Below are 11234 nucleotides of genomic sequence, written 5' to 3' on the forward strand. Positions count from 1 at the left end.
CTTCTCAAATGTGTGGGATAAATTTAAAGATTTCCTCTGAGGAACATTTATAACATTAAATGCACATATTAGAAAAGAAAAACATCTAAACTCAATATTCTAAGCTTCTACCTTAAGAAGTAAGGCCAAGTGGAGCATGCTACGCCTAAAACAAGCAGAAGAAAATGAATTTTAAAATTAGAGCCAAAAATCAATGATACTGAAAACAATAACCAATGAAACCAAATGCAGGTTTCACAATAAAACAGTAAACATCCTTCTAGGCTAACCAAGAATGAAGAGAGAAGATACAGATTACTCATACCATAAATAAAATAAGAATCATCACTAGGGATTCCAAGGACACCAAAAGGATAATAAAAAATACAATAGAAACCTGCCCACAAATTCAGTAACTTAGATAAAATAGACCGAGTCCTTGAAAGACACAATCCACCCAAACTCTTACAAGAATGAATCGATAATCTGAATAGACTTATGTTTTAGGATATGAAGAGACTTACGCTTTTGGGTGTTACTTTTCTGGCCAGAAAACTCTGTGCCCAGGGGTGCCTTAGCCCAAGTTTTGCTGGGGCCCATTGGGTTCACTCCACCCACTCAGCTTGGCAGGCTGTGCTTGGCTCATGTTATCAGCCGGGATTCCATGCTTGATAAGGGCGAGTCAAGTGAGGAGCAGTAGGTGGGGGGGTGTGAGCCAGTGTGGGGTCCTGCTGCTGTGCACAGACATGCTGGCTGCTACCATGGGTGGGCCAGTTCCAGCATGGGTGCCAGTTCTCTGTGAGGCCCTGGCTGGACCAGGTGTACCACAAGTAGCTTCCCCAGTTGGCACCGGGGAATGCAGTGGCACCTGAAAGCTTGGAAATTCCAGGAACCACAGGTCTCCCTCTTTGGAGAGCTGGGCTTGGGGAAGTCCCAGGTCTGGGGTCCCCAAAGGGCTGCAGCCCTTTTCTCTTTCTCTTCATCCACAATGTGGCGAGTAAGACATTCAGCCCTGTTTGGGTTACAGCTCTTTTGGCTTCACCATTTGGCAAGTCCCGAGTTCTTGTCCTGAGACCAGGAAGAATGAAGTACGCAGCCAAGTGGAGGGTAAGCAAGATGAAGTGGAGCTTTATTGAATAATAGGACAGCTCAGAGGAGACCCACAGTGGGTAGCTCCTTCCATAGTCAGGATGTTCTGAAGTGTTCAGCTCCTAGCAGACAGGAGGTCCTGGAGTGTGAAACCTCCCTCTGCAGGCAGGTCATCCCTGAGTGTTCAGCTTTCAGCAGAGAGGATAGCTCCTCTCTGCAGGCAGTCAGGTCATACTGTGGTCTCTTCAGCTCTCAGCAGAGGTTAAGTGCATGCTGACTGGTCCATGGGCAGCCATGAGTAGACCCAGATAAAAGCACCACTATGGGACCAATGGTCAGGACCTAGGCTGCAGATCCTCCACAGTTTGAAGGTGGGTCTTCACCAGGAACCAGCTCCCTTTTGCCCAGGAACCTGTTTGCCTCCTGCTACTGGTCATGGCATCTAGGCTATTACATGCCAAGGGGCTCCTGCAGGCCATTGCCGGGATGTCCTCAGCATCCCCTTCATCTTCCTCCAATGCTTATCTGCACCAAACGTCTGGAGAGGGCTGAGGTGGGAGTGGGCTGGTGTGTCAGCACTACCCCAGGTATGAGAACACAACCGAGTTGCAACAGTGCCTGGGCTCAGCCCCAACTTTTATCCAGGATCACAGCAGGCACTGAGAGCATGGAGAAGCCAGGCAGCGGGAGCAGGCACTTCCAATCATGTGGGGTAGAGGAAGGCGGCCTACCCATCCTGAGACCACAGCGGTGCCTGGATTCATAGCTGCAGCACAGTGGATGCAGTTGCCCCATGGGGAGCTCCTTCCCTACCAACTGAGAAGGAGTAGGGATTCCACTTATTTCCAGCTCCATCCATCTCCATAGAGTGTACAGTCCCAGTTGCACCTCATTGCAGCCAGGGGCAAGAGCTCCAGGTCCCCACTGGACCCTTCTTTTCCCCCTCCTCCATGCCTTACCACCCTGCTCTCCCTCCAGCAGGAGACTTTCCCAGCCCCATCATGTGGACTCTAGGGTGACAGGCTCCAGAGGGCTCCCAGGGTTGGGCTTCAGGAACTGTCCACCTTCCCCACGCCCTCCCAACACTGTCAGCAGGTGAAAGCAGTGACGTGAGACCAGGTCCAGAGCAGTGGAGATTTTAGGTCTGGGAGTGGGTCCTGCCTGGCTGTGAAAGGGTGGCAGGCAGCAGTCAGCTACCTTGGGGACACAGGGCACAGGGGATGTGGGGGGGCAAAGGGGCCCCACCACTGACACTGTTGCTCTTGCAGCCACTTCCACTGCCACCACCCATGTCCCCCGCTCCCTCGCCCCCCTCCACCCATTGCTGCAGCTAGCATGACAGCAGGAGCCATTCAGGACAGCCCACCACTGCCATCACTTACATCTATCAAAGAAATTGAATCAATAATCAATACAATTCTAAAGAAGAAAATGCCAGACACAGAGCATTTTACTGATGAAGTTCACCAAATATTTAAAGAAAAAAAGATACTAATATTACACAATCTTTTTCCAGAAACTACAAGCAGAGGGAATACTTTCTGATGCATTCTTCATGCCACACTGACAGGCTGGAAACTGTGTGATAATAATGTACCGTAATGGTGAAAGATGTTAATAATAGAGGAAACTGAGCGTGATTGTTTGGAAACTCTATACCATCATCTCATTTTTTTCTATAAATCTAAATATTCTAAAACTAAAATCAATTGAAAGTAATTGAATTTGATATTAATACCTCTTTGGGGGATAATATCTTTTTTGATATATAGTTTGTCTTCCTGTAGTGTATACTGAGATAGATTGACAAAAGTATCCTTGTCATTAACAAAGTCATTGTGGGTGAAATTATGTGGAAGTCTAAATACAGTGTCATAGCTGTTTTTAAAAGGTTATAAACTACCAATAAAAGGGCCTTGACAATAAATTGGTAAAATTTTACCTGAAATCTATGACACTTTATAGACATAAATATTCTAAATAGGTAAATAAATGCCAATAAAGGGTGGGGTTCTTCCAAGTATGGCAGGGTAGCTTGCATCCAATGAACCATCAGCTAAACTAATGTATGATGGCCCAAAGCCACTAGAAATTAGAAAGAAATTGAACCCTGAAAGTATGGAACAGTACTAGTAAAATTTATTTTTATACAGATTTTTGTCTGAGGCCATTACCCAAAATGTACGAAGTAGAACAAACAGAACTAAAGCAAAAAATGGCAGTATTTTTTTTTTCTGAAGAATCAGTAGGCAGAATTTAAGGCTTTTAGTTTTCTGAAAATGTTTCGCTACTCCCTGAAGTATCCATGTCTGAGGGCGTACCACAGAGCTGAATTAAAGGTACCATCTGGAAGAGTAGAAGACTAAAGGAAATTTTAGCTTCTGCTCACCTGAAAGAATGTATGTTTCATAAGATGAGTCCAGCTAAGTTAACTGTCTGCAACAACAACTACAAATTCTTCAGCTCTTTACTGAAAGAAAGCAGAATTCAAAATTTCTACAACATTTCATCTCAATGTTTAGTATAAAATAAAAATTAGTAAATGTAGAAAAAAACAAGGAAATGTTACCTATAGTTCAGAAAAAAATAGTTAATAGAAACCTATTATGCTATCACCTAGAATTATATTTAGCATAGAGATATTATAAATTTAAGTTCCAGGACTTAAGAGAAAAATGATAATAATAAATGAGGATGTGAGAAATCTCAGCAGAATTAAATAAAAATTCTAGAACAAAAGGTAAAATATCTAAAATAAAAAATTTACTTCATTGTCTTAGCAGCAAATTAGAGATGACAATAAATGGTTTATTAGTTGTAGATATATAGAAATTATCTGACCTTAAGAACAGACAGAAAATAATTTTTTTTCTTTTTGAGACAAAGTCTTGCTCTGTTGCCAGGTGCCAGGCTGAAGTGCAGTGGCGCAATCTCGGCTCACTGCAATCTCTGCCTTCTGGGTTCAAGCAATTCTCCTGCCTCAGCCTCCCGAGTAGCTGGGACTACAGGCTCGCACCACCATGACCAGCTAATTTTTGTATTTCTTTCGTAGAAACAGGGTTTCACCATGTTGGCCAGGATGGTCTAGATCTCTTGACCTCGTGATCCGCCCACCTCAGCCTCCCAAAGTACTGGGATTACAGGCATGAGCCACCATGCTTGGCTGAAAGAAAATGATTTTTAAAATCCAAACAGTGATTTATAAACAATATCTCATGGCTTAGTATAGAAGTAATTGAAGTTCCAAAGGGAAGGCTACAGAGAATAAAGCAGCAAAATGATTTGAAAAAATAATAATCTAATATTTTCCAAAGGCAGTGAATAAAGAAACTCAATAAATCCCCAAGTGTGGTAAATATAAACACAGCATACATGAGCACACACATTGTCACTTTATATTTGAATTGAACTCTAAATGTAAGGACAAATGTTTAAAGTGTCCTAAAAAGAATGAATGATACATTATTTACTAGGAAACAATATAATGAAAACAATGACTTATTGGCAATAATGGAGTCAAGAGGACAATGGATTGAGATCTTTACAGTTCTGAAGCAAAACTGACAAGTTACAATTTTGTACCCAGGAAATTAAATTTCAAATATTCAAGAAAAATTACTGTATTTACAGATAAGCAAAAGCAGAGAACGTGTTGTCGTTGGACCTGCGCTATAAGAAAGACAGTTCTTCAAGCTGAAGGACAGTAACACCAGATGGAACCTTAGAACTGCCAGAACAAATGAAGATCACTGGAAACAGTAAATATACTTCTAATTTTTATCTGATTTACATTAAAAAAACACATCTGTCTAAAACAACAAACTTATTTTCTATGTTTAATAATGTAAGTAGATGTAATATATATGACAAATACGGTATAAAAGATGAAGTAAAGGTAAGCATAATACTATTTCATGTAAAGTTTCATAATATTAAATCTTAGTAGACTGTGATATATTAAGAGCACATATTTTAACTCCTGGAGTGATCACAAAATATAATGGAAAGAGACAGAGTGTTGATATGGTTTGGCTGTGTTCCCACCAAATCTTATCTTGAATTGTAACTCCTGTATTTCCTATGTGTTGTATAAGGGAACCAGTGGGAGGTAATTGAATCACGAGAGCAGATCTTTCCCTTATTGTTTTTGTGGTATTGAAGAAGTGTCATGAGATCTGATGGTTTTAAAAACAGGAGTTTCCTTGCACAAGATCTCCTCTCTTGTCAGCCGCCCTGTGAGATATGCCTTTCACCTTCAACCATGATTGTGAGGCCTCCACAGCCATATGGAATTGTGAATTCATTAAACCCCTTTTTTTTAATATAAATTACCCAATCACAGGTATGCCTTTATCAGTGGCATGAAAACAGACTAATACAAGCATATTGAGGCAAAGCCAGGATCTAAATAAAATTTGATTTAAAAATAAATTAACAAAAATATCTCAAACCTAATAAACATTATTTAAAAATTTTATACCCCAGCACTTATTAGTTATATCACTTTTTCAAATAACTTAACCATTTTGAGGAATAGTTTTATCAAATATAAAAAACAATCTTGAGGTTGCTCTTTAAAAGGTCATAAGATAACATTAAAAATACCAAATATAATCCCTGTGACTCAATAAACACACTAATTATCTCCAGTTTTCATCTTTATCCTAAAATAACTAGGAGGTGACTTCAATACAATAGCAGCAAAATATGTTTTTAACATCATCTGAATATATTAGAAAAATAATAGTAATGAAAGAAGTGTATGGGATTATGCATAGGTTAATGACTGACACATAAAAGAAAGCAAATATAAGGTTTTGTGATCATGTAATTTAAGTATGCTGAAAGCAATAAAAAGCTAATCAAAGGGCTGAGAGTTTTCTTAGCATAAATATCATATAGAGAGGAATATTGAAAAAGAAAGACAAGAGCAGTATGGAGATGCAAGAGCTGTTAATAGCACAGAAAATAGGAAACGACATCATCATCTCCAGGTGCAAAAGGAAAATGCAAAATCTTTTCACCTTCAGTCCTTATAACAAAATGACTGACTGAAGAATCAGTCATAAACTTGAAATTGTAGCCTTGTTACCTAGTTAATTGTTTTATTAAATGTTAAATTCTACATCGTGGGAACAAAAGTGAATTTTATGAACAAACAAATGTAAAGCTATCTTTTAAATGTATAAATTACAATTTTCATTTTCTCTACAAACTCATAATTAAAGTTATGAGATGAAGAAAGAGCCCTCAGTTTCTAATCCCTAAGAAAAACCTAGACTTTGAAAAAGCTGTAATATTTGTGACCAGCTTGTACAGTCACTTGAATTTTGACAACTAGATCCTTTGATATTACATCCTCTTATCCTCTTCTGATTTTTATGATACATCTGTTTTAGAATGTGGTGAAACACAAAACACTGAAAAAATGTTGCCTTTAATGTATCAAAAAATGTTCTAGTTGTGATATTTTATTCATTACGATTATAATTTGTCATCGGATTCAATTATTCAGAAACAGATGATAGCAGTGTGTTCTAGTCAGTAAATCAACTTCATTTCTTTATGTACATGGCATATCCTTTGAGTGTCTATTGAAGATGCTCAAAAATTAAAATAAAAATCCTACTGAAGCCAATCTCTGAAAATCACAATAGCATATGATACTGAATTTGCTGCCTTGGAAAAGTTAACTTCCGTATGGCACTCTCAGAAAGGCTGTGCTTTCTTCACCAATTCACTGGATTTTCTAAGAGATAAAGAACAATTCTTAATGGGAATAAGAATGGAAAAAATTATGACAGAAAAAAGAGAAAGGACAACGCATGTACAAGAAAAGAAGAAAGGGAGGGAGGAAGAGAAGAAAGGAGAGAGGCTGACATGGAGGCACGGAGGGAAATTAAAGGATAGAAGAGAGTCTGACTCCATTTTTTTATAATTGCCTGTTCTTCCTCTTCTGGTCTGCCTCTCAGAAAATTGATAAGAAAGCCTGGGTGCCTCCTTCTTGGTGCCAGCAAGGGATTCAAACTGTGCATGCCCTTGCCCACATCAGGAAGCACTCAACTCTGCCTCACACTTGTTCGCCATATAAAAACCCTAAGTCAACCTGCTTTTCCTTCTTACTTAAGCTATTTTCAGAGCTATTTGAGAAGCGCACCCATGATAGCCACATAAATCTTCATTATCTGAGTAATAAATAAACCCTCTAGGTGTGTGCGATTTTGTCAGTTTTAACATCAGAACCAAATTTTGGGTGGAAATCCATCTTGTATCTGAAGGGTGACTGCAACAGAAAGGACATAAAGAAGATGAATGAAAATAAGGGAGTTCTTTGTAAATTCTGGACACAAGAACAGAAAATAAAACACCGCATATTCTCACTCATAGGCGGGTGATGAACAATGAGAACACATGGACACAGGGAAGGGAGTACCACACACTGGGGTCTATTGAGGGGAATAGGGGAGGGACAGCAGGGGGCGGGGAGCTGGGAAGGGATAGCATGGGGAGAAATGCCAAATGTGGGTGAAGGGGCAGAAGGCAGCAAAACACACTGCCACGTGTGTACCTATACAGCTATCTTTCATGTTCTGCACATGTACCCCAAAACCTAAAACGCAATAAAAAATTTAAAAAATTTTAAAAATTTAATAAAAAGAAAATAAGGGAGAAAGAAATAGTGAGAGGGAGAAGGCTGTCAAAAGCTAATGCTTTTTAAATGAACTTCTTCCTCCCAACAACAAAAGCATGGTGCCAGCCATATTCCTTCCCCAATTATGAGAACTGTTCCCAATTCTACCCATAAGAACTAACTGAGAAACAGTAATAACAACATGGAAATAGATATCTAAGAGATAACATTATGGAATCCATCCGAGTTAGAGGAACCAAGCCAGGCCAAAAGGTAGAAAAATATTCCCTATAATTTGTTGCCCAGTGCTTAAGTTTTGTTGGCCTAAAGAAAATTCAGTTTGTGCTTCTATAAAAGTACCATAAATATTAGAATAAACTGGATAAGTTTACTATAACCACTTCAAAATAATAGTAGCTACTTCTCCATGAAAAATTTTTTATTTTTGCTTTTTTTTGAGATGAGGTCTTACTCTGTTGCCCAGGCTGGTATACAGTGGTGCAATCTCAACTCACTGCAGACTCTGCCACCTGGGTTCAAGTGATTCTTCTTCCTCGGCCTCTTGAGTAGCTGAGATTACAGGCATGCATCACCATGCCATGCTGATTTTTGTATTTTCAGTTGAGATGGGGTTTCGCCATGGTGGATAGGCTGGTCTTAAACTTCTGACCTCAGGTGATCCACCCACCTTGGCCTCCCAAAGTGCTGGAATTACAGGTATAAGCCACCATGCCTCGCCCCATGAATTATTTTGAGTTATTTTCAGGTAAGATTTTTCATAAGAAACTCTTCATCTAATTATCCCATCAGTTCATTGGATGTATCTAACATTATAGATATTTGGGTTACACAGGATTGATAACTAGATGGGGATATGCAAAATTGCTTGTAATCATACCTGAGTTTTCCCTTTGCAAATAAAAATAATAAATCTATCTCTACAGTATCTAACTGTGCTTTGGACCATTGATATTAAATACACTGATTGAGATGACCACTCATTGTTCTCTGTAATCCAAGTTTTGTTAAGTTTGATCACTGAAAGGCTGTTTTGGTTCTTGAAAGAAGCCCCTTATTAAATTTTATTTTTATTTTAGTGCATTTTTAGCTTTCAGCACAGTTTATAAGAAACGGTTATAAGAAAAAGGATGGCTCCTCAAATCAGCTGTTATGAATAACTTTGCATACATGTGTTTTTCCCACCTCCAACTTAGAAGGAAATGCATCATATATTCATTTACATTTCACTCATTAAATAAATACTAATTGAGAATCTATGATGTACCTAACAGTGTGAGAGGTGCTAGGGATAAAAAATGAACTATGAAGTAAAATCAGTTTTATCTCCTTCAAGCTTACAACTTGGTGGGGTAAGAAATATTACAAAATAAGTGCATTTTTTACAAACTATAAAAGTGCCATTAATGAAATGTGAAAAAGAACATATAACAAAGATACACAATTGACTGAGCTGAGCCCTAAAGGCAGTGAGGGTATTATTAGATAAATATTATTTCAAGTCCAGGGGAAGGTCAGGCTCTCTGATAGGAGGGGAATAAGTTATTGGACCTGAAAGGGATTTTTGAAAGAGTAAGAATTCTATACATCATCATAGTTTCTTGTGTGCATGTGAATGTATGTATAGTGTGTCTGTGAGTCTCCAAGAAAGTTCCTATTTAAATTTAATACTGAGTCATAATAATTATGTGATATTACATTTTCTGTATAATTGCTATTCTTTTCATCCTTGTAAACTTTGGGTCTAAAATTCTCTATATGAGTTGTTGTGTTTTATAATGTCATTTTATTCCCCTTTGGAACTGTTAGAGGAGAGAGAGAAGATAGATGTGAAAGAAAAGAAAGAGGAAAGAAAGAAACAAAAGAAAAATGATAAACCTAACATCATTCTAGCTGGAAGGAGGAAAAGAAAGGCAGTTATAATAAATGGTCCCAGCACATGCTTAATATATATCCCATAGCTACATTTGTCTTCTGTCACCTACACCGTAAGATAAAATAAAACTAATTATATTGAACCATATTTTAGATAAAGTAAACAAACTTTGAGGGCTGAATGTTTTAGTAAAACCCCCCAGATTTCTCTAACATGCTAAATTTCAGGATAGAAATACAATGTACTCACAGCCTTAAAGGGCACCTCAAAAGATCAAGTTATATCCCTAGATTCCTTCCAAGGAAAGAGATTAAAAACACTTAGAAACTTAAAATTTCTTATAATTGGATAACTTTCAGTTTGATTGGCAATTTACCAGCGTAAATAAAATGTGAGCTTTAATTTACAGCCTCAGTATGACTTATTGAAAAATTAAATCATTTCCATATTTGCATAATAAAATGTATTATCTGTAATTAACTAACCTTTAGAAAATTTATTTTTAATTTCCTCCTGTCAACATATCTGAAAAATGCCAGGTTAACAAGCTTTTGCATACAAGCAACTACATTAACGTAGACGTTAGAGCAAGCATTAGATAGATGAAGCAGTCATGTCCTAAGTTAATTAAAGAATTGTCATCTCATCACATTGTTCACTTGAAAACATATGGAAAAATATTTTATATCAATGCTAAATGACAACAAAATCATACGACACCATTTTATATATACTAATCAGCTAGAGTAATCTCATCAGCACTATTTACCTGGAATTCCTTTATATTTTATAACACTATGTTTCATTCCACAGCAAAATCTAAATGTGAAAATTCAATTGCTTTCATTCTAATTGTTCTAACTCAACTGTAATGTGTTTATATTTTGTCATTGAACTTCAGAAGCAAGAGTTGTACAGTGACTTTTTGAAATCTTGAATGGTATGATAGAGAGTAATTTCTTGTCTCACTCCATGCTTGACATAAGGAGTGTTAAGGGAGAACTAAAATGTATGTTTCTCTACTGTAGAATTTAGCTCTCAGGTCCTCACGTAATGAATATGTTTTCTATACATGCTTACATTGATAAGTATATACCACATATAAATATATACGTATATACACCATTCTTCAGATTGTATGACTATAGAAGTTGTCTTCTTCTTCAATAATAAAAAATATGGATGTGAGGGCGATCTGGCTGGTACATCTCTCACCCCATTGATCGCCAGAGTTGGTTCGGCTGATCTGGCTGGCTAAGCTGGTGTCCCCTTCCTCCCTCACCTCTCCTTGTGTGTCCCTCCCAAAGCTGCGAGCTCTGTCAAAGAGGATGACTATCCCTGACACAGGAGGATCCGTCTTCGGTCAAGGGTATGGGAGTAGCAGTGCTCCCTGCTAGAACCTCCAGACAAACTCTCAATTACAAAACATAACACCCAAAAATTTAGCAACAAACTCTCTGCTAGGAGTTATCAAGCTCTGATAAATGGTCTATCTATTCATTACAATTCATAGAAAGAAAAGCAGTGGTAGCAGGTGGCATTATGAATTTAAATTAGTTCTGATGTGGAGGAGGATGGCAGGGGCTCTTATATAGCAGCTTCCTGAAAGCATGACACCAGCAATATTGTGTGTTTTCTAAA

General features: G+C 38.0%; 1 long non-coding RNA gene across 1 annotated transcript in view; it reads right to left on the minus strand.

Annotated features, from left to right (window-relative positions):
- The window catches only part of LOC128930391 (uncharacterized), a 66690-nt gene extending 64363 nt beyond the window's left edge, over window positions 1-2327 (minus strand). The window contains exon 1 of the long non-coding RNA XR_013530567.1: window positions 504-2327. This is a non-coding gene — a long non-coding RNA (uncharacterized LOC128930391). The remainder of the gene's footprint in view (window positions 1-503) is intronic.
- Between the last annotated feature and the right edge of the window lie 8907 nt (window positions 2328-11234).

This window comes from Callithrix jacchus, chromosome 21 (assembly GCF_049354715.1).
Source record: "Callithrix jacchus isolate 240 chromosome 21, calJac240_pri, whole genome shotgun sequence".
In the NCBI taxonomy this organism is placed as follows: domain Eukaryota; kingdom Metazoa; phylum Chordata; class Mammalia; order Primates; family Cebidae; genus Callithrix; species Callithrix jacchus.